General features: G+C 43.5%; 1 protein-coding gene and 1 pseudogene across 1 annotated transcript in view; both read left to right on the forward strand.

Annotated features, from left to right (window-relative positions):
- Positions 1-25,024, forward strand: part of RGS7 (regulator of G protein signaling 7) — a 2,226,031-nt gene that overhangs the window by 516,171 nt on the left and 1,684,836 nt on the right. The gene's annotated exons all lie outside the window — the stretch shown is intronic.
- On the forward strand, positions 1,249-2,375 carry LOC147708153 (fructose-1,6-bisphosphatase 1 pseudogene; annotated as a pseudogene).

A 25,024-nucleotide genomic window follows, 5' to 3' on the forward strand; every position in this document is an offset into this window, starting at 1 on the left:
TTACTCTAGGGTCCTAGATTCATTTACAACAATATAACTGCCATAATCTGCCAAAGGTTCACATTCATAAGGTGCTCTTGTGCTGTTACTTGACTTTGATGTGGCAAGCAATGGGGAAGAAGCATTTTGACATTAATGCTACAAATATGTTGTTTGAAACATAAAGGAACATCCAATGGAAATGGTATGTATTGCAATTTCCACACAAGTGCCTACAATATTGAAAATGCCTATACAGTTGCATGATGAGCATGTTGCGTGACACACGGACCAGCTCTGCACATTCGTCATCATTAATTCCAACTACCATGTATATATGCATAATGTCTTTCTCATTATGTTTATTTTTAGGTTAAATAAGAAGTTGGGTGAAAATCGTAAGTTACGAATGGTCCACCCTACATTCACATGCCTTAGGGTGTGCATTCATTGACTAGGGTTGTTCCTAATATGTTGGTGCTAAGAAAGCCACTGTGACTCAAACAGTACTCATATTTGGCCGAAACATGTCGACCTTACACTATGTTGTGAAATATTCGTAATTTCCCAATACACATACACTATCACTGTTTTTAATCCAACCCAATGAATCCACAATTAAAATGTTTTCCCTAAGGATGGATATCCTGGAGGTTGTATTATAATTCACTCACACATTCACCACATCACAAAGAGAACCCAGCTTGCTTTAATCAGGCATCATAGCACACCTACGATGCCTTTGGCATCTTAGGTGGGTCCCCAATGATGAAGCATTCCATCAACTTGATTGCTGGGTGAGGGTACTTTTAAAATAATCTAATGGTTTGTCTGAGACATGAGTATAAGACATGCATGACAGTACATTAGGATGGTGTAAGCTCATTCTCATTTGTTTGATATGTTGATAAGGGGAAGAAGAGCGAGCTCTCATTTTTCTCACTCTCTTCATTGCTAATAGTACTTTCTAGCTCTAGCCATTTAAAGTGATTATCAGTAAACAGTGTAGAAAACTTCCTTCTAGTCTGTTGCAGTTCAACGGCCCAATGATGGCAACAGCAACTTTATTTCAGGTCTGGATAGCAGGTCAGCAGGAGGAATCATTGATTTTTTTACTTGCTTAGTTTTATCACCGTAGGCATAATGTATGCAATTTCTTATACTATTTTCAATCAAGGAGCCCATGTGAAGCCACCAGTAGTGCTGCTTCATTTTGGTTTTTTGTTAAACTGTACCCCAAATGACCTTCATGTGGCAAATCAATGAAGAGCTCATCACCTCACAGCTCTCCCTGACAGCCCCACCGAGCCACAGCCATGTCGGACCAGGCCCCCTTCGACACCGACGTCATGACCCTGACCCGCTTCGTGATGCAGGAGGGCAGGAAGGCCAAGGGGATGGGGTAGATGACCAAGCTGCTCAACTCCCTCTGCACGACCGTCAAAGCCATCTCCTCCGCCGTCAGGAAAGCGGGGCTCGCGCACCTATATGGGTAAGCAGGTTCTACCAATGTGACGGGAGACCAGGTGAAGAATCTGTATGTCCTCTTCAATGACCTGGTCATCAACACACTGAAGACGTCCTTCAGTACCTGGGTCCTTGTGTCAGAAGAAGATAAAAATGCTCTAGTTTTTGAAGTGGAAAAAAGGGACAAATATGTGGTCTGCTTTGATCCTCTCAACGGTTCTTCTAACATTGACTGCCTTGTATCCATTGGAACTATTTTTGCCATCTACAAAAAGAACGGTGACAATGAACCCTGTGAAAAAGATGCTCTTCAGCCTGGAAGGAATATTGTAGCAGCAGGTTACGCCCTTTACAGCAGTGCCACAATGGTGGTGCTGGGCACCGAATGTGAGGTCAATGGTTTCATGCTCGATCCGGCAATTGGGGAATTTATTTTGATAGATAGAGACATGAGGGTCAAGAAGAAAGGCAACCTCTACAGTATCAACGAGGGTTACGCCAAATACTTTGATGCTGCAGTTACGGAATACCTAAAGAAGAAGAAATTCTCTATGGTTGCTGATGTGCACCGTAAGCTTGTATACAGAGGAATCTTTTTGTATCGAGCAAATGCAAAGAGCCCGAAAGGAAAGCTGAGACTACTGTATGAATGCAACCCCATGGCCTACATAATGGAGCAGGCCGGCGGGATGGCCACTACTGGCTCGTAAGCGGTGCTGGACGTGAATCCCACTGATATCCACCAGAGAATGCCCATTGTCTTGGGGTCCCCAGATGGCGTGCAAGAGTACATTGACATCTTCAAAAAACATTTCCCCAAGTGAAAAGCAGCTCCTCTTGGTGACAACAAGAAATCCCTTCCAGCTGGTGGACCAAAGTTTGATCTGTGCAGTCGATCACTCAGACACAACACGTTTCTATTAAATGAATTCTTTTTAGGACCATGTGTTTACATTTTTTATATTATATTTCTAATGAAATAAAGAATTAATTTAAAATGAAGGCGATGTGGGGGTAAAGGTTTATCTTCTCTGTACACATTATCATTTAGCACATACAGTTGATTACAAATGTCCTAAAATTGTTTATCGAATAATCTAGTTTAGAGCATTTTTTAGGCCAACCATGAGCTATCATTTTCATAGCTTTGTTCAATACAGAATTAAATCTTGTTTTTCCTTTCTGTTCCTCTGATTTCAATTCATGCAAAATAGTTTCTACCATAAATTCATCAATGGTTTCTTCTCCTGCACCCTCTTGTGGTTGTGGCAACCTGGGTAGGCAGTCATAATCTACATTTTTTATTCCCAGAGCATAAAACATGTTGAAATGTAATCCTTCCAAATCTAAGAACCACTTCAATATCCAAGGAGTAGATGTTTCCACACCATTTGAAGTAAAAGCATAGAAGTCAGCGGTTTGTGGTATGTCTCTAAAACAAACGACATACCCCACAGAAAGAACTTGAAAAGATGTACTGCCCAAAAACATGCCAGTGCCTCTCTCTCTACTATTGAATACCTTGCGTCAGCCTCAGATAGTGAGAAAGAAGCAAATACAATTTGTCTCTCCTTCCCACCACAGTATTTGACTTAGGTTGACACTAACTCCTATGGTGCTCGCATCTATGAGTATGGTACTTCTTATAACATCAACACTGCCAATGAACGGAGCATTATTATTTAAATGTGTTTGTGTTTTAGCAACACTTCTCTGCAAGATTTTTCTTTCCTTTCTGCCTTAAAAGTTTCCTCTGACACATATTCTTTTTGAGTGTACGACCAGCATCTCTTAACCTTCTTAAAACTTTCCTAAGAACATTATAATTTTCCTGCTATGCGCTACAGTGAATTAGGAGATCATCTTGAAAATATAAAACATTCTCTACTCCTTTCACAATTTGCTGCTTCATCCTCTGCTTCATCCTCTGGAAGACTATAGCAAAAGGTCCGAAAGGCATCCTGCAAAACTATATACTGCAAATGGTGTAACAAAGGAAGGGAGCGATTTGCTGTCTGGGTGTAGTTCCACCTGATGATAAGCAGGGGAAATGTCTATTACTGAAAACAAAAGTCTCCCTCCTATCAGGCTTAACATCTCTTGATCTTAGGCAAAGGGTAACGATCCGCCCATATGTTAGCCTTAGGGTCTCTTATATCAATGCATAAGTTAATGGATTGCCCCCTGTTTTGGACACAATTACTATGGGTGGAGCCCATTCAGCACTCTCTGTGTGATCAATCGCTCTTTGCTTTTTTAATTTCTCTAGTTCTTCTTTCATCATGGGTGTTTCCTCATAAGAGTAATTAATCTTCATGTATGTGGTACAACTTTGGCATTGTCTTTTAATGTGATTTTGTGTTGACAATTCCTATAGTGTCTTTAGCGTATCAGTAAATACTTCCGAGAACTCATCACATATTTCTTTCCCAATTATATTAATATATTATTATAGGTCTTTCCACCAACAACAGAGGTTCCCCTTGGGTAGGGTCCTGTTTTATACCAAGTTCCATTGGGTGTCTTCAACCAAATAGGTTGGAGCCTCTCTTCGCCACATAGACATTCTCTACAGTATTTCTGTCTTTGAAGAACATTTTCACTTTGAGCATGCCTTCCAAGGGTATGCGATTTTTGTTATAACCTGCTGGACTAATATCAGGTTCTTGTAGAATATACATTGCTGCATCAAATTCTGCATGAAAAATATTGCTGTTGAGGAGAGTGAATGGCGAACAGGAGCCTCTCACGTTTTGTGCATCTAAATATATTTTGCAACTTGGTAGTCTTATGTTCTCATCTTTACAGTTCACTTGGAAAACACATTTTCTCTGAGATTCCTCGTTATTCCTATTGAATTTATTATTCAGAGTCCATTACAAAATGACCTTTCCTGTTGCATTTCTTACATGGGGCTACTTTGCAGGATGAACTCTGGAAATTGACTACAAGTCCAACACGCCTACATGTAAAATACTTTACTTTGTTTTCTTGATAGTATGTTTCCTTGCTATGGACACTGACTTTCCATTTTCCCATCCACAAGTCAATGTTTTTCATATGCTCTCTAATTTCATTTATTTGGTGTTCTATAGGAAACTTCATCTAATTCACACAATATGCTGTGTCCTCCATATTCTTAGCTATATCATTAGCTTCTTTAAATTAGGATTCTTGGCTTAAAGCTTCTCTTGGATTCTTGGGTTGTTGGAACAAGTACAACTTGGGTTGTTGGACAGAGTGATACTATAATATGCATGTTATATTAGGAAGAGAAAGAAATAGAAATATGTATTCATATGCGAAAATAGAACATAGTAGCAGTCTCACAACCTGAAAATCCTTTATCATGGGTTGAAAAAGTATCGTCAGATCTACATGGCACTTCTTGCTATTTTATTTTAATTTTTGATTTCATAAATTCTCAGTAAAAAAAGCAGACATTCTACATCTGAGCATCGTATATGTGTTTCACAAACGTTTCCATCTACACCAAACAACCTGGCATGCTGTTTATTCCAAATCTACAGAAGCCAAAATCACAAACTTTCTCTGTAGTACAATATTACCCTGGGGTTCACAATGAGTGCCTATGGTAAATAAAATCAGAACAGGGAAGGAAAAGGCTAAATGGGTTGCTGCTATCAAAGAAAGAACCCGACTAGCAATAGATGAAATTATCTTCGACATTTCTGCTTGAACCAACTTCCCACAAGGGAATGCTACTCTGTCTGCGTATGGAATCAGGAAATTGCATGAGCTATATTCCTAGGGGGGTTTCAGTTCACATTTTCATGTGAGTTGAAACATAATGCCACGGGACCATAGACGTGTTCATATTTTCTAGGAAAGCCGGCCCTATCAACTATGGTGGCAAGTTCAGCCGAGAATAATTTCGGGGTACTCAATGTAGGGCCAGAATTGAGAAACCAGTGATTTTCATTATAACCACTATGTAAATGAGTCCCATTTAGATTAACTTTATGCAAATGTATCTTACATGGATAGGCCTCCTAAACCCACTGTGGACACCATGACTACATGAGCATTGTTTTACTTTGCCAAAAGCAGTACACTGGTGTGACAAGGGTTAAAAGTATGGGTCAGCGGAACTCACAGAGTTTCACTCTCCCCTTAAAACTCTAGAAGATTTTGATGTTCTATGAGCTGCTGAGTTTGATACGTTGCACTGCTCGTGCTGATTTTTATCGCTGGGAGCTTGTCCCGTGCTGTAAAATCAGCACAAACAGCACCACATTGTTTGCCAGAGTGAGCTGCATCTTTCTGCCACTCAAATACATTTTCTACTTGAGCTGCAGCTTTCTCAACGTGAGCGGTTGCGGCATGCTGCGACCACCCGCATTGGGAAATTTCATCAGGAGGTGGTCTAGCGCTCAATTTTCTTGCTTGTGCTCACCAACTTAAATTTGGACGAGCTGCGAGCGAGAAAAACACAGCCAAGTGGGGGTTAGTTGAGTTTTTCCAAAACTCTGTGCTCCAACCGGACCACGGAGTGGGGAAAACTCCACAAACTCAGCTAGAGGAGTGGAGTTTAACACCCCAACCCGAGTTAAACGGTGTGTACAGTGATCAGCTGATTTCATCTGATTAAATTTGCCTTGAGTAGGGCAAAAGTGACCAGCTCTCATCCCTCTTGAATTGAGCATGGCTGTGGATAAAATGTATCTGGTACTACCAGTTATGGGATGAATTTGTTACACAACTTGTATTACTTTTATTTTCTACTTGTGCAACATTTTTGGCATTTCCACGAAAAATGGATAGAGTAACTAGCAAGCCTAGATTCTGTACACTAGAAGAGTGTTTTGTTGCCCGACTTGCTGACTTACAGTGTCAATGTGTGTACCTGACATAAATCAGGAGCAAGAAAATATCATTTTCTTATTATATTGGTGTGTTTTTTGGCCTCATTCTGAGTTATGTCCTCTGCAATTGGGAATACCACGCTTTAACAGCCTTTACGAGTGATGTAATAGCAGTGGAGAGGTGTGGCTCACTGGTTAGAGGCGGCAGACCCGAAAGCAGAGAACGGCCCGGGACCAGGGTTCAATTCCTGATGCGGCAGGGTAGTGGACCAGGGTCAGCGGACTCGATAATTCTCGCCTCGGTGCCTACTCTAACCAGGGATCACACTCGGCAACTCTGGGCATTAGCTTGCCTCAGCTCTACAACGGCCCCCCACATTCGCTGGGGATGCCTGGTTTCACCTTGGAGATACCCAGTAGGGACCATCTCACATGGACAGCCAGGATGTGTTTCCCAGCGGTCTACAGCGCCACGACGCCTGAGGGCAGCAGTGTGCTTTACAAGACCACATACATTACAATTCCCGTTGTAGTCTGTTGGGCATGGACATTTATCAAGGTATTACCTGGAGAAATATGATTAAACAAACACTTAGGATCAAACACAATTTGAGTGAAGCCCTGATTTGAAATCAGGTGCAAACACAGCTTGCACCCTTTTTAAAGATAGGGTGTCACTCCTAGTGCATACATTTATCTTTGATCCCTCATTTGCTAGTGTTGGTTAACCAAACTCTGGCTGTTTCCAATAAGGCTTTAGTTGAACCACAAAAGTATTTTTGATATGTGTTGGCTGCCATATTTTCAAATAGGGATTCTGGAGGATGGTTGACTCCTCTTTTGACTTAAGGTGCCTCTCACAATATAACCTTTAATACTAGGTCTGAATAACCCACACCAGCACTTTTTGATTGCACCAGCTACATAGATGTGGGGTTCTACATTATAGTTGGAACGTGAATTGCAGTTTCTTAAGTTTCTTTCTATTGGCTTCACAAACTGAGCTGCTGAGCACCCTGAAATGGTACTTCTGAGGCTTTCTTGTTAGAGGATGTTTGTCATTTTGTAACACAACCGCTATAGCCTAGAACTCGTTGCCCAGCAGACTTAGGACCTCTTCCCTGCTTTTATTTATTTATTTATTTATTTTGCATACTTATATAGTGCTAAAACCTGTCACCCAAAGGGCATCCTGGCGCTTTGACTCAGTAGGCCCAACCATCGATGCGGAGCTTAGGCTACTCTAGGAAACAGATGAGTTTTAATCTTCCATACAGCGCAAAACTCAACTTTTCAGACAATTGTTAGTTTAATATTCTGAACAAGCAGCTTCTGGGAGAGTTCCTGGGTTAGAGAAGCATTTGGGACAAACCTCTTGTTGGTTTACAAAACATTTTCTTCACCAAAGTTGAAGTTGGTTGCTAATTGAGTGCAGGACACTTCATACGCTTCAAAGTGTTCAAATGACTTCCTCCATTGGATGAGGTGATTGCACATCGAGATCTTTTGGGCACAGTTGGTTGGTGAGGTTCAAGGCTGCAGCCAGAGAGCAGAGGGAGTAAAGGTTTGAAGGGTTTAAAAGAAATAAAAGGTCAATATAAGCATACTATCGAAGTCCTCAAAATAGGAATGTCATTATGAGTTAAATGCAGACGTTGAGGATTTTTGGAAGAAGGTTTTTTTTTTTGCTAGTTCGAGAGATGGATGATGTTAAATTGAGCATGTGGAATAAGGAGTGGTCATAGTGGGAGGGGGTCCATGATGGAGGGGGCTGCATGTCACCAAGATGTAGCGTCTGAGATGAGGTTAAGTGGTTTGGAGTAAGAATAAGTGTTGGAGAGGCATTGAGTAGATAGAAAATAGGCAGGCGGCGAGAGCTGGTTGGTTTGAACAACATAGATTTTTTTTGTATTTTGGATTGTTAATTGCACAGATGATGATCGGCCAGAAGTTGAGATTATACATCCGAACAAGGCCGGAATGGCCAGTGATCCTGGGGATAGACATATAAAGGAGAAGGAAAATTGTTAATGCTGGACTCATAGGGTACGTGCAGACCTCCTATTTGCGGTTGCACGGTTCCATAGGTATTCAAACAGACCCCAGATGGAGGATGGATCCCAGGGTCCTGAGGGTGGACTGGATTACTGATCACTCAAGGCACAGTTCTCGGACTGCGCTAGCGTGCTGATCACTCAAGCCACATTTGTGAGAATTGCACTTATGAGGAGGGAGTCTCAGACCTTCTCAGTGAGCCAGACGTCTAAATCCCTCTACACGCTCCACAAAGTCCGATCCGTATGCCTTGCCTTGGTTTCCCTTCCAACTATACCTTCTGGAACTCCTACATCTTTCTAGCTTGTGACCTTGCATATTCATCAAATGTAGGTCTCGCCTTGTCCTGAAAATGGGGGAGTGAATCTGAATGTGTCATACACACAGACACTAAAAACAACCTGAAGAAATCCATAGCCCTCCACAGGTGGTTAAAGACACAGGCCAGCTGGTAGAATAATCTCTTCCCTCGTCAGGAACAAGGACCACTGGTCCTAATGTGCGAAAAACCAATCCCTCCCAAAATAGACACAAACGACAGCGAAGAGATTCACGCTCCCGCCGGCCCCTACTGTTTTTAAACTAGAAATTTGTCACCAAGACAAAGGGCTGTTTTTTTATTTAAATTTCATATTACATTTCCAGCGCCTGGTGGGAGATTCGTATTAAAAGGCGCAAAGGAAAATATAGAGAAATGTAATTAAAGAAGGACGTGAGACGGCAGCACACTTCGCAGGTGATGGCTTTTTATTATCCCGGATTTTAACCACAAACATTTACAGAGCGGATCTTCGTGGATTTCTGGCTTTCAACTGCGACAGTAAGTGCTACCCTGAGCAGCAGAGCGTCACGAGAAACACTTCAGCATTCTGCTATTGGCGTGCTACCCAAACAAACAGTGATAAGCGGCATTTATCTAGTCACGCTGGCAGCTGGAATGACAGCATACATCTCTGTGAGAAAGTGTGGTATTTTCAACGTGAATCCCGCTCTTGCAGCCATTACTCCGCGGTTAACGTGTGTGCGCGAGGATCCCTTTTGTCTAGATTGTTCTGCATTATTCTTATTTCCTTTTCATATGTCCTTTCGACAAAATCATGAAGGATCCTTCGTTTTCTATTTCTATTTCTTTGCCCAGTGACTCACGTTCCAAGAGCCTCCGAAATTAAATTACCTGCTGAAATGTTTAACGTTGCAGGTTGCGTTAGAATGTAACGGATGCCTGGGGCTAAATAAAATATAGCAGAACAAAGGTGTTAATCAAATGTAAACGCCTCCCTCTAAACATGAAACGTAAAATGTGCCCAACATTTAGAAACAAGAAAGAGGGAGATAAAAACAAAACATTCAAATGGATTTATTTCCCCATTGAGATACATTGAAGTGTAGCTAAACAAAGCCATTTCAGACTTGAACGTTCCGACTCTCACTCCTGAATTCAGGGACATCTTGAGGATTTTAGGGACCCAAGGCCAAACAAACGTTGGGAACCCTGCTCACAAAGCAAACACAAGGAGATGATGGACGGAGCGCTGACATTTTTCAGACACTCACTCCCGGTCACAGATCGGGGTTGAATCCATCATCATTCTTTAGCTCACTTTGCCACTTCAGACCTAGCTATATGCATATCAGTCTTGACCCTGTGCCTCATGGGAACAGTTCAGCTTGAACTGCCAAGCCAGGTCTTCCCTGAACCAGAAACAAGCATCCTGCGACCGGTTTCTGGGTAACACCCTTCATCAGCCAGGCTAGCTTGAATCCAGTGGCAAAGTGAGCAAGGGACCCACCTATGGGCATTCCCTGCAAACTTAGGGCGAACAAAGCAAACACAAGGAGTCTGAATTTATTATATATTTTCAGCTCAATCATGGACCGGCAGGGCTTTAAGTGGGCCGTGTCTTGCCGGTTCTCAGAACCGGCAGTTCCAAAAAGCAGGTGCCGAGACGGGTCTCTATCGGGCTCTCCATTTTTGCCCTCGCCGTCAGGGTGAACAATAAATCTCAACTCTGCAGCAGTACCGCCCTTCACCGCCTCTGATGTAACTTCAAAGAGACTCGTTAGAGTACTTTAACAGTCTCATCATTTCAGAACGGAAGCATTTATAATAGTATATATGATGAAGCCATAGTTGTTGCTTAATTATCATATGCAACTAACAACCATTGACAAAGCCAATAGTCCTGGCTTGTTGTAGGTGTAAAGTTACTTGTATTATTTATCTGGATGCAGTTACAGAAGGAGCAAAATATCAGTCGGGCATCATACTATGCTAGGCACAGATGTTTTGTTTATGTGTTTTAAAGCCACGCTCTTAATTACATTGACCACACCCATTTCAGAGAACCCCCAAGTTTTTTCATCCCACTTGAAGCCCTGGAACTAGGTAACTTCGGTGGGATCATTGACAACCCTCTTCCTTGACCAGCCTACCCCTGGACACAACCCTGCAGCAATCGGTTTCTCTCTGAATGGCCATCACCAGTCAAGTAGAAAGACTAGTGCCGTGAACCAGCCCGCTACATATGGTGCATTGGACTAGTGTCTCATCTTTTGGCCTTGTAAATCTGGAGGGTACATTTTTGTTAATGCACTCCAGTCCCTGCTGTGCAAGGAACAGGGATTTTAAGTCAATTGGCAATATATTGTGATTGCATTGGCCCAGTTGCAGCTTCACATTGACGATGCAGTCAATCAAGTGCTGCTCTGTACTGCACATACACATGTGGCCCTCTCTGGGACTCTACCTTGGAGAAAGCTGCCTTCAGCTGGACGGTGCCTAAAAAACTGGAAGAATAGTGGTCTGTCCAAGTCTTCTACCCAGCATGTGTGGTTTAGTTTGTCTGTCAGCATCATTCAAGTGTACAATGATGATGGGTGATTTGTTTACTGCTTCTACTGTGTCGGACAAGGATTCAGAGTCTGGTGGCCCTAGGCTGTGATCGCCCCTGTCTGGCAGTAGCTCCAAAATGAATGATGCATCCACAGAGGGAGCACACTATGCTAATCTCTACTTCACAGGAAGTGTGGCACATGCTGCATAAATGCAAAGGATGGTGCAAGTGGGCTGGACCTAAACACTTGCTAGGCCTAATTGTTAGGAAAAGAGAGAACCCAAATGGTATAAAGTCCTTTGTCCAATGCTCAATTTGTAAAATATTAGGTGTCAGGGCCCGCCAAGACATTTTAAAAGCATCACAATGTCATGTGTGTGCCCCTGAAAATAAAGCTCAGACAGTTGGATAAATAAACAAATGAACTCAGCTGTGTGGAGGGCAAGCACATTTTTGTGGAAGCACACAACATCTGTCTAATCAAAACATATACATTTGGCTCCCAACATGTGGGCGGAGCCAGCACCACTCTCCTTGTGTTTCTCACATTAATGTCCGGTGACAGCTGCCCTATAAAACAAAATACTGGAGCACCCTGGGATATCTGAAGGGGACCAGTGTGCCCAGGAATGAAATAATGTGAGTATCACTTCATATTCTGATTAACAGCATGTCCATTGGGGAGCTAAGTGAAGAGCAGAATGCCAGCAATGGGCGACTGCCAATGAACGCTGGGTTTGAAGCCTTTCTAAAAAGTGAAAATAAATGTAGCCTGATTGCATATGTAATTGCTTTTCACAGTTCAAAAGCAACTATTTTCTGACTTACATGATGGGAGATAGCAATTTTCATTTTTTTTTTACAGTTTTGAATATTATGTAATTTCTATGTTTGCTGATTAAATAGCAGCAATAAAGAGTAGTTAGACAAACTACAACACCCGGGAAAGATGAGACAAATAATCCCAGCAAGACAGCACATGTAGTGAACCATTAGAGAGATGTTTCTCTTTTATTTAAAACGGCCTCATGCTGTCTTTCTCTATTGCAAATTCAATTACATGTTGCTGATATGTCAGTTAAGACCCTTTCTCTGGATGTATACCTTAAAGTACACGAATATGGAATTTAAAATATTATGCTACAAAAACATAGAAGCCAAAATATTCATATTTGTGCAGTAAAGAATGGTAAATCTTTGGTTACCTGCCTATTATATTTTTGTAGTTAAAAAACAGAAGGGGCACCTAATATGCCACCTGGGAACAATGAGTGAGATTCAACATAATAAACACAACGGTTCACGGTGGAGTAATTTAGCAAGCCAATAAAGAATTTTCTGGTGAATCAATCATTCAATCATTCAGTATGTGACAAATACAACCAACCAATTCCCCTACAATCATTCCTTGTAGATCTTACAAAATACACCTTTTGCTGCATTTCTTAGAATCAATGTAGTGCTCAAAATGTGATCACACAATGTAACAAAGTGAAAACAGGAACTGTATGTGTACCAAAAAAGAGCTGAGTTGGGAGTCAGAGGTTGTAGAGGGGAGAATATAGTCTGAGAGTCTAACTGTATAAAAATCGTCAAAATTTCGACCTTATGAAGAATTCACACCACACCCACCATATGACAGTGGGACACCAACAGTAAGACCACCAAGGTGATACCCATAGGCTGGTATGGGCTTTCTAAATGGTGATGACTTGATACACCTCTGGGGCTGCAATGGTCTACAGAAGCTGTATAAAGTAAATGTACCTTTACTTTATGGAATGGTGAGTTGAAATTGACATAGCCTTGAGATTTACCAAGTTAAGATGGAGGTGTAAGTTCATAAGGTTGCGATAGAGGAGAGTTAGTAAAGTGCGGTAACCAACGTTGCTAGTGACAGTACGTAAGGTTAGTCATGGTTAAAAGTAGAGAAAGGGGGCTTGATACAGAGTTGTCTTGTTGAGCAGAAAGAAGTTAAGAAAAGGGGAAGAGAGTGAAGGTGCCAATCATATCTAAAAATGAGGTATTCCTTAAAGGGGCCACCTGGTGAATGATGTCAAAATACATCTCAAAACTCAATCATGCATTATCAAACAACGAAACATTCTAGAATGCCTCTTAATTGATGATTGTTAGAGATGCTGGGATGTTTAAAGAGATCTATCTTTTCCTCTATGATGGATGCCCCCTTTAAGAAGCGGGGAGTTTGGCAAAGGCAGTCATCAGCTGACCTAGAATGCCAGAAAGGTTTTTAAGTGTCTGTGTCAAGCCTTAAAAGGTAAAATGTAGGTTTATTGACTAGTAATACTGGTTCAGGAGTGAACGGTTTATCATTAGGGTTGGAATAGGAGGAAGCGAGTCCTGTCTTTTCTTAATTTGAGTATTATTACAGAAATTGATAGCAAATCCTGAGAAAAAGGAGGATAATGTTGATGTCTTATTTATTTGGGTTTCCAGGTGAAGCTTCTTTTTGCTGAGAAGGTATCTTAGTTTTGTTGAGATAGTAAGTTTCTCTTTCAGAAAGTAGGGTGTGGAGGCTTTCAGAGCTTTATAAATTAAATATGCTGATCTGTGTGTGCAGCAGGCTTATAAAGGTAGTTATTTGAGCTTGATTAGTACAGATGTAATGTGCTCAAATGTTTTTATGTTCATAGTTTGTTGCATTGAGGATCACTTTTAACACAATTTCCAAATACCGCGGAGACAAGTGAGCAGGAGTCTGCTGTGTTTTGTTTGCTCTTGATAGTTTGTTGTCTAGTAGAAAGCCAATGGATTTGACACTGTGGATTGCGTTTGATGATAGGTCCACTTCAGGTGGGGTTGTCTGCCATTGTTTTGCTGCTGTTATGGCATGCCAGGACCCACGTGACCTTTTGGTCAGGCTTCTTAACATGGCGGCTGGACAGGCGCGCAGCGGACGCGCCGTAGACGCGCCGGAGGTGCGCCAGAGGTAAGCCCGTTTGCGCCCGTTCGTCTCTTCCCCTCTGGTCTACTCTCATTCAGACCTGTGCGCTCTGAAACCACCGGGTGACCCCTCGACACTCGGTTCCATTTCCCGCTCGCCGCCCCAGCCACTTATATGCGGCTTGCTTAATGTGCGTTCACTCTGCAAGCACCACACGGAGATCGCCTATTTGGTTGAATCCTCCGGGTTGGATGTGTTGTTTATGACGGAGACCTGGACTCGGGAGGACTGCCTAGTTGAACTAGGCCTGGCTTGTCCCCCGGGTTTTAAAATTATTCACACTCCGCGCCCACTGAATCGTGGCGGCGGAATTGGTATTATCTTCCGCGAACAGTTGGATGTCTCCCAGCTTAAAATCAGCGAAGTCTTGGGTTTTGAGCTCATGGGCTTCTCGTTCAGTAACCCAGAGAGAACGCTGTTATCTGGCGTGTTATGTTACAGACCGCCGGGCTCGGCTTCCTCGCTGCCGGAGTTCCTGGACTTAGTGTATGATCTTTCTAATACTCATTCTAATCTGCTCGTCCTGGGAGATTTTAATCTCTGGCAGGGGGGTCCTTCAGATGGAGCGTTTACTTCACTCTGCCAAGCTTTGGCCGACATCCATCTGCAACAACTGGTTGGCTCCTCGACTCATAGGGGCGGTCATATGCTCGACCTTATCTTCGCAGGCGCCCACTTAGCGGCGATCATTGACATCCTTGCCCAATGCTGGACGGATCACTCGCTGGTGGTCTTCTCCCTATGCCTTGGGAATAACCCCCCGGAGGTTGCAGGGGTAGGATTCTCGCAAGTGGGTCGACCGTGGTCCAAACTGCTCAGTCTAGCCCCTCTGCCCCCTTTGTTATCTGCCAGTTTTGACCTGAGGAACTCAGTGGAAGACAGCTACTCTTCCTTCTGCCGGTCTATTACCGAGTCCCTCGATAACATCGTGCCACTTCGGAAAGCAAGAGCGAGGGTGAATCGGGCCTTTCCTTGGTATACGGTGGAGTTACAACAGCTGAAGCTGAGCTGCAAACGGGCAGAGAGAGCATGGAGAAGGGAGTATTCCCCCTCGGCTAAAGCCTTGTTTAGACTTGCACTGAGAGGTTATAAGGAGCAGATCAAGCAGGCTAAGGCGACCTTTATACAAACGTCCTTATTACAGGCGCCTAATAAATCTCAAGCCCTGTTTAAAATTGTTAAGGACTTGTCCCACCCGGTCTGTGCGGCTAACTCAGTGCGGGCCTCTCAGGCTTTATGCGACTCGCTGGCGTTGGCCTTTGAGGAGAAGACCGCCAAGATCCTGGCTGGCCTAACACTTCCTGCAACTGAGGAGGCCTGCCCTGCTAGCCTCGCGGACAGGGGGCGTGGAACCCAGGGTAGCTCACCCAGTCGACCCCAGCAGGTCGTGGTGGGAGCTCCGGGGGAGCAGCCCAGTCGACCCCAGACGGTCACTGGCGCTTTCGATCTGGGAGCTCCGGGCAGCTCACCCAGTCGACCCCAGCCGGTTGGTATGGGAGCTCCGGGGGAGCAGCCCAGTCGACCCCAGCCGGTCACTGGCGCTTTCGATCTGGGAGCTCCGGGCAGCTCACCCAGTCGACCCCAGCCGGTTGGTATGGGAGCTCCGGGGGAGCAGCCCAGTCGACCCCAGACGGTCACTGGCGCTTTCGATCTGGGAGCTCCGGGCAGCTCACCCAGTCGACCCCAGCCGGTTGGTGTGGGAGCTCCGGGGGAGCAGTCCAGTCGACCCCAGACGCACATTGGAGTCTCTGATCTGGGAGCTCCGGGCTGCTCACCCAGTCGACCCCAGACGGCCGTCTTGGCATCTGGGTCGGGGGACTTGAGAACCTCACCCAGTCCACCACGGCTGAACTCTTTCCCCCTTCCGTCCTTTGAAGAATTTTGTAAAACGGCTTTCACGGTGTCATCTGGTTCCCCGCTTGACCCACTGCCCCCCAAATTTTGGAAAACTTTTCATGAAGAATTGTTCCCGCCTTTGTTTTCAATCTGTCTGCAATCTTTGAAATCGGCATCTGTCCCAGATTGCTGGAAGCTAGCAGTGGTGTCGCCTCTGCTAAAAAAGCCAACCTTGGATCCAGCCGGCCTTTCCAACTATAGGCCGATCTCCTTACTTCCCTTTCCTATTAAGATCTTAGAGAAGTGGGTAACTCGCTCTCTTTCCGGCTACCTGGAACATATTGGGTGGTTCGATGAGGACCAGTTTGGCTTCCGACCTGGTCATGGGACGGAGACCGCACTTGTGACCGTGCTGGACAATCTGCGTTCGCGTGTCGACAGTGGTCGGGCAGCCTTTTTGGTGCTGCTTGACATGTCGGCCGCGTTCGACACGGTCTGCCATCGGACCCTGGCTCGGAGGCTGGAAGAGTGCGGGATCTGCGTGGGGGCCAGAGATTGGCTGATTTCATATCTTGAGGGCAGGCAACAGCTGGTGTCACTTCCGCCTTTCAGCTCGGAGCCAAGGAAAATTGGACAGGGGGTGCCACAGGGCTCGGCCATCAGCCCAATATTGTTCAACCTGTACCTTCGTCCACTTGTCCAGCTAATAAAATCTTTTGGGGTCTCGGCATTTAACTATGCCGATGACACTCAGCTGGTGTTTTCCTTGGAAGGGAACAATGCGATTTCGCTGAGCACCTTCCATCGCTGTATGGCAGCTACAGCGGATTGGCTTCGAGCAAATTCTTTGCAATTCAATAGCTCGAAGACGGAGGTGCTCCACTGTTCCACTGATCGGATCCCGCGGCCTCTACCCACTGATTTCTGGCCTAGCACCTTTTCCGAACCAGTGTTGGCATCGGAGTCAGCTCGTAATTTAGGGGTCATGTTTGGCCCTAACTTACAATTAGACCTACATGTCAACAAAACCACGGGAACATGTATGATGCTGCTCCGTATGCTACGCAGAGTTTTGCCTCTGCTCCCCGCCCAGTCCAGGCCGGAAATAGTCCGTGGGACTATTTTAAGCCGGCTTGATTACTGTATTGGTCTTCTCCTGGGGGCCCCAAAAAACTTGATAGGGAAGCTGCAGAGGGTGCAGAATATGGCTGCTAAACTGGCCCTCTCACGACCCAGATCTAGCTCTTCTACTCTTGCGCTTCGCGATCTACATTGGCTCCCGGTAGATCTATGGGTCCAATTTAAAGCGGCCTGTTTGGTGTTCAGAGCGGTACACCTCCTAGGCCCTATCCCGTTACAAAACATGTTTGCATGGTATTCTGCCCCACGTCTTTTGCGGTCGTCATCGGCTCACCTTCTGGTGGTGCCTAGGTTTCAAAGAGTGAGGATGGGCGGCCGCTCATTCAGAGTGGCGGCAGCCAAATTGTGGAATTCTCTCCCACTCACTCTTAGGAGCTACCAGGACTATCTTCCATTCAGGAAGGCTTTAAAGACCTATCTCTTTCCCAAGTAATGGTTGTGCGTTTGTGCTTGTTTAGTGTGGGGGTTCTCTGATCAAAGCGCCAGGATGCCCTCTGGGTGACAGGTCTGCGCTCTATAAGTATGCTAAATAAATAAATAAATAAATAAATTGATAACAATTATTTCTGTTTTATTTTGATTCGTCTGTAATTGGTGCTTAGTCATTCACTTTTCTATTTTAGGTAAACTGTCCTTGATGTAGATGTAATGAGTCCAAATGTTGTTATTGATTTCTATGTTAATCTACATGTCATTCTCAAATTGGTGGAATGTGAGGCCACTGGTTTTTAGACAATTGGCAAGCAGTTCTACATCTAGCTTGAAAAGGAAGTGGCTATGATCGATCCTTGTGGCATGTCAGGGGGAGTATACCTAGCTGTTGTACATATGAGCTGTTCAACAGTATAAATTGAGTTATGACTTAAACCATTGTACGGCAAACTGGTTGCGCAAAGTGGTCAGTAATGGGTCAGGGTCTTTCATAGGAGGCTCTGAAATTGCAGTTCTGCATGCACATCCTGTGACATTGATATGGGGCATACAGATGGGGGTTCTGCCCAGTCGGTCTGATAGTGATAACTCATCAGAGTCAGGCCCCCAATCTTACCCCCTGTAATAGACCTTTCTTGGGTTCCTGAGGAACGAAAGGAGTTAGGACCAATTTCTTCTGTTTGCAATATATTTGTGCCACTTCAAGTTGATATAACTACATCCCATTCTGATTTAATGTGAACATTCTGTTGATTGCTTCTTGGATTTTGCCAGACGAGACTTTTAAAGAACTCTTATGCAGGGCTGATAATGCCTCTCATTAAAAACACAAAACTTTCAAAACGACATATCTTTCAACTTGCCTTTAAGCTGGCTAATATTGCACAGATTACATAATATTTCCTTATGTTGAGGTTTTTTGTGGCATGTGTCAAAGGACACAAATATGTACAATATAGTTGGCAAACGGTTGCATTATTCTTAAGGCGGAGATGCATTTACATTATTAGCATAATTGGCTCACTCGCTAACAAACTTTGCATTTGTTCAAGCATAAGCCGGTTGTTAGCCCTAATCCTAACCTGGAATATCACAAGACTAGATGGGATGGCACAATTTGGGAACTGGCCAGATTCCAAGTTCAGGAAACTATTCTGATGCCGGAATTGGTTACTGGGCCGGTGAACGAAAAAACTCTGTGGCAGTGCTCCAGACCTAAAATCGAGCACATGCAGCGCAATGGCAGGGGCTCCTCCGCTGAGGCGGAGGAGCGTCGTCCCACTGCTTGTTGAGCAGCGCAAAATAAAAAGACAATGATAATAACAAGAAGTTATTATCATTTTATTTTTCTTAGTGGGACTCCGACTTCAGCCAAGTCAAGCGGGGCGGGACTGGGCTCCCCTACGTCACCCCTCCCTAAGTGAGCATGAAGGCTTGGTCGGCCCTCTGGGGCTGTCCAAACAGTCATGCACACTTAGCATGTTCTCCACTGGGCTATGTTGCACAGCCCAGTGGAGAACATGCCCAGCCTCCCAGTTTCTGTCTGAGTGGTCATTTCGGCCGCTCAGATCAATCACGACCCTGCTCTTGCAGCGTCATGATTGAATTATAGAGTCCAGGAGACCGGGTGCTAATGATAATCTGCGAGGACTATGGGAGAGATGTGCAGAGGCGGCTGCAGCAAAGAAGGTAAGTAATTGTTTTCTTTTTTATATCATGCCTGCCGCCTCCCTATCCCCATAAAGAGGCGATCACCACTGATGCAGCGTCGCATGCACAGGCTTTTGTCATTTTACAGCTGGGCATTTGCTAGTCCTCTGCTTAACAACTTTGCTGTAGAAATGGCACAAGACGTTGTCCCGTTCTATATCAGCTTGGATGACTCTTCTAATCCTACGCTTGAAGACTTTGATAGAAAAGCAGACATCTGAGGTGAGCAAATTTAATTTGTGTGTGGGGTTGTGTGTGAGTGTGTGGGGTTGTGTGTGGGGGGGTTGTGTGTGTGGGGGGTTGTGTGTGTGGGCGGTTGTGTGTGTGGGGTTGTGTGTGTGGTGGTGTTGTGTGGGGGGTTGTGTGTGTGGGGTTGTATGTGTGTTGGGGGTTGTGTGTGGGGGGTGTTTGTGTGGGGTTGTGTGTGTGGGGGGGAACAGAATGGGATGGGAGGTGAGGCGGTGAATGAGATGGAAGGGATGAGGGAGTGACAGAAGGGGAGAGGATTAAAGAGGTAAAGAAGAAAGTAATGGAAATAAAGGGGGAGGGGAATAAGGAGGGAGAGGGGTAGTGGGAGGGTGGGGTAAAGGGAAAGAAAGGATGGGTGAGGGAAGGGAATGGAAAGGAAAGTGTTGTTGGTGTTGAGGGTGCTCTATACAGGAGTTGCTTTTCACCTAACCTGAGAACTACTCAGAGTTCTCTGCCCCCTTGCCCTCTTTTCCCCACTCGGTCTCTCTGTTGGTAGCAGACAGCAGCCTCCTCCTGTGCTGCCCGACAGTAACCAATACATTATTTTAGACTTCAGAGGCATCTATGAAAGGGGAGATAACTTTCAATTCCCCGTTGACCTTCGGCCCAGAAATGTATCTAAAATTAGCAAAAGTGTTGCGACACAGGGACCGTCCTCTGAAAACCAAAACTGTCTGGGGAAATCCGAAAACATCTGGCCACCCCAGCCTAAATGCAAATGAACAGAGAAATGAGTGGACGTGGTAATGCAGTAATGTTCATTCTGACCACTGGTCACTGACCTAAAAGACACAACAGTTAGTCAATCTGTCATTATTGTCTGTGTGTGATTAAACCTAAGTGCTTCACTAAATAGCTGTCTTCTGCCCATTCCAATTAACAACAAAGGATGGCAAATAGGACAAGGCTGCATTGAAGGAAAAGACTTCATCAAGCCATATCATTGGCAGATTGATTGATTGACTTTACACTTTTTTGGTAATTTATATGCAGCATGTCTCTATAGGATACACATTTCTGGCCCTGATAATTGGTGAGCAGCTAGCAGGTGTAAAATTTCAATCCAAAAAATACATGGCATTTTCAATACTGGGTGTATATTGGAATATTGTATACAGAAATGTCATCTGACATAAATGTTGTGCCTTATATATTGTTTACAAAAATATTGTGCTTTTGGGTGCAGAGTTTCTATTATTAACTCAATTTGGACAATATTTGTGCTGATGATATTTGGAATGCTATGGGCCTAATTTTACATTTGGCCCAAGTACACCGCCACAATGTGACAGACATCCCGTCCACTTTATTACAAGTGCATTATATCCTAAATAAGGTAATAAGATGGTTGTGAGGTCCCTTACGTTTGAGACAAAGTACCCATCTGCCAAACTCTAAATCAGTTCCTATGTTCTGATAATCATATTGTGGTACCACACACCAGGAAAATTATCCTAATTTACAGGTTTCCACATGTAAATGGAGAATTATTTTTTGTAATCAGGTGTACTTCTCAATGTATGCATTAATGTGGCATTACTCCATTCAACTGTATTAGTGTAAAACTTAAGAATGGGTTAAAGGTGCCATTGTTGGGCTACCACAAGTAATGAATTTCACTCGGATTCTAAAGGAGACACAATGGGTTGTTATGACTGCGTGGAAAACAGTTACATTTCTTGAACCAAAAACAGGATTATGGAATGTAATGGCCCTTCTTTCATAAGAAAAAACAGCAGTATAAATTTACCTCTAAGCTTACATTACCACTCCAGAAGATAGTAATATTGACCTTTTTGTAATATCACAGCTGGTATGATATCACTCATAGTGACAAATAACGCCATAGTAATTACTAACATTGGTAAAAATTTCAATGCACAGTTTTTTTCCCTGTCTTTAATATCTGAGACAGGAGTGTTGCTATATTAAACAGGGACCTTTTTTACTTTGGCAGTTTTTGATTATTAAGACTTTATTGCATGATTAATTAAAAACCTTTGCATGATGAGCAAAATGGCATTGAGTCAGAGTTTACATACTTCATAAAAAGTTTCCTTGTGAATTTAATGGCCATTGTCATAGAAACTCCGGAAGCAAAGGTTTGTCGTTGAAAAACAAAATAATAATGGTCCTGAAGTACTTGTAGTTTTCTTCCATCAACTCTTCGTCGTTTGTGCTTTTCCTTGTTCGTGACAGCCAGGTTTTTACTGGCTGTCCCAAACAGGAAAAATGTGTTGGAAAAAAACATTTTGCATTAGATGGACATCCTGACATCATTGACCAGCAAGCTTGCAGTGGTAGGACAGTTGGTCAAGCATTTCTATGGGCAGAGCCAGGTGAAGCTCTGCTACCAGAACCCTGGTGTTTTTCCCACCTCTAAAGAGAAGATGCAAATCATGACTTTAGGAAATGGGCATCCACTGCTTTTTGGCAGATGGCCTACACCCATCCAACGTAAAGGATCCTCCTAGTCATCTTGATGGTAGTTCTGAATTTAGTGGCTTATTTAGAGTTGGGTGGAAGCGAGGTGTAGTAAACGTATGATCCTCCCAACATGGCCATCTGCGGTCATTTGTCTTTTCTAGATAAAGGAGGGGGATTTGTAGTAAACTAGTTCTCCTTCCAACATGGCCACCTGCTGTCATCACACTTTCCTCTATGCTCCTACCTACAAGGCTATCAGAATGCCTATCTACATTCTATGGTGTACTTGGAGGTTCCACAACTCGCCAGCTGACCAGACCTTCAACTGTCAAGTGTGGAACCTCCAAGTACAACATAGAATGTAGACAGGCATTCTGGGAGGCTAGTAGGTAGGAGCATAGAGGAACGTGTGATGGCCATGCTGTTAATTAATAAACCTATCCTGAAATTACTAAGAAGTCTCCATCTACTTATTTACAACACAAGGCATCTGCCAAAAAGGGGCAGATGCCCCATGTGCCGAATTAAGAATGCATTGATATCATTGGCATTCAAAATATAATGGAAGGGCCCGATAGAAATATTGCCCCCCTTAAAATTGTTTACAAAAATGTTACCCCACTTGACTTCTCAGTCAAGCTGGATGACATTATTTCTTTAGACCTTATTTTTTTATGTGAAGTGCAGCAGCACAAACTAGGTCTTTTCACATTATGATGATGAGTGCTGTGTAGGCAATGGGCAACCTGTAGTAACAAATCTAAAAAAAAGAACGATAAATTGATGATCCAACATATTTGGTGGCCAGTTTCAATGTTAAATATTTTCATTAGAAAAGGGACAGAAGCGTGGCACATTTCCCTGACAATATGATTGATTTGTTCTCTTTAATGTATCCAACGTGTGTGTTGAGCCTTAACCTTAACATTAATACATGGTGTTTTTTTGTTACTCCTGCCAGGTACACACATAGTGTGTAATTGCTTGAAGAAATAATTTATAACATTGATGCACTGGAATGTTTATTTCTAACAAAAATGTAACATCTCTTTTCGGTGCAAAGAAATATCATCATGGTAATTTCCCAGTATTAAAAGATTCCTGGAGAGCCAGGATTGGATGCAGCGATCTAATAATGTATTTGTGTTTTTCATCTTAAGGATGTATTTTCATTCTTTGGCACATTTTATATAATGAGCTGTTATTTGTGTGCTTTTATGATTTGCTAGTCAAATCGTATAAAGTTTATGATCGATTGATTGATTGATTGCATGGAGGTTCCTGTGCTTATTGGTGGATTCTACACATGATGTGCGGGAAGCTACACTAAAAAACACATGCAAACATGCAGCCTAATTCATATAGTGAAATTGGCTGCGTCAAAGCATGTGACCTGAGAAGGCACACAGGGGGATATGTACAATAAAGTGGCGGAGTGTGTTGTTAGCCTCCTGGGCTTAATGACACGCTCCACCATTTCGGAAACGCAAGGCTGTACCATATTTACAAGAATGTGGTGCAGCCTTGCGAACAACTTAGTGCCAACGCAGGCACCATGCACCAGAGTGCAAGGATGTCTGTGTGCAGGGGAAGATTGGTTATGTGTAGGAAGGAGCCCCTTCCTGTACATAAACAATCCTAAAATGCCATGCTTCATGCAGCACACATGAAAGTTACAAAATTGATTCTTTTTTTAAATGTTTGTTTATCTACAGGAAGGGACACCTTCCTGTACATAAACATACCATAGCATTTTGCATTTTTCCATGTGTGCTGCACAAGGCAGCACACACGGAAAAAGGAAAAACAAGGAGAAATAATGCATTTCTCCTTGTTTCGCCTATTTAAGACCAGGATTTTCCTGATCTTAATTTTGGTGCTGCCTCCTATGTACGCCACCTTTGTACATTGGGGGCAGCGTGAAATACAATGGGTGTTGTGGTGGAACTCCCACCGCAACACCCACTGCACGCCCCTTCATGCTAAACATAGCCGTATGTACAAGGCAGCGTTAAGGCACGTTAAGTGGCTTAACGCTGCCTCGTACATAAGGCAAGGCCCCTCTCGCCATTGGAACGTCACAAAAAGTGACGTTCCCATGGCGATAGGGCCTTGTAAATATGCCCCACAGTTTATTAGATGCAAAATAACACACAAAAACATTCATTATAATGGGGTGGTTATTATTTTTGCGAACAAAGACTGGTTAGCATTGTGTCCCTTGGGCAAATGGTTTTGACTCATAATCAGAATATTGGCCTAATCTTCACCGTTTCTCACGGGCACAATTCTAGTTCACCATAATGAGATGAGCGTATATACTATAGTAGATTTATTGTTTCATAATTATACTAAGTCTCTGTCTCAACATTCTTATCTACAAGCTATCCTCTCATACCACCAGTAGTTAGGCAACTTGACATAACTCAAATAAATTTAACAACGTCCATAAATAAGGTGATATATTCCACCGCCTTTGTAGTATTCCTTCGTCCTAAGTCTCTTTCCCCAGCGTGTCCCTCTATACGTCTTGATAACAAGGAATATCAATGCTTCCACTGTAACTTTTCTCTGAAGAACACAGAGGAAGTTAGGACTATCAAGCCAAAAGTTTTAAACTGGTGTATTGGTCTCATAAACTGTAGCTCCCTTCCTTGCAACAAATATGAGCGTCATACTCTATTAGAGGATGAACAGTTTGATGCATTGTTTTTTCCAGAGATATGGTCTATGATTGTTCTGCACCCGACATTAATCATGCGCTGCCCCATGGGTATTATATCTGTGGCTAGTTTGTCTACATAAAAAGGGTGGAGGTACTGCCATTATTTTAAAAGAGGCTAACAAATGTGTGTATAGCCCCCTCAATATTCCAGAGTGTGAAAACCTGGGCTTTACCATTAACATTTTCCATACCTTTTCCTTTCCAGGAATTTTGATATATAGACCCCCTGGCCCATGTACAGAGTTCGCAGGAGCTCTACCAGAGATAGTGGTTGGCCATGCATTAGAAAAGAACGAATTTTACTTTGTTAGGAGACTTCAATCTTCATTCTGAAGAAACTGATAATCCACTGGTTTTAAATATCCTAGAGGAGTTCGAT

This window comes from Lissotriton vulgaris, chromosome 6 (genome assembly GCF_964263255.1).
Source record: "Lissotriton vulgaris chromosome 6, aLisVul1.2, whole genome shotgun sequence".
Lineage (NCBI taxonomy): Eukaryota > Metazoa > Chordata > Amphibia > Caudata > Salamandridae > Lissotriton > Lissotriton vulgaris.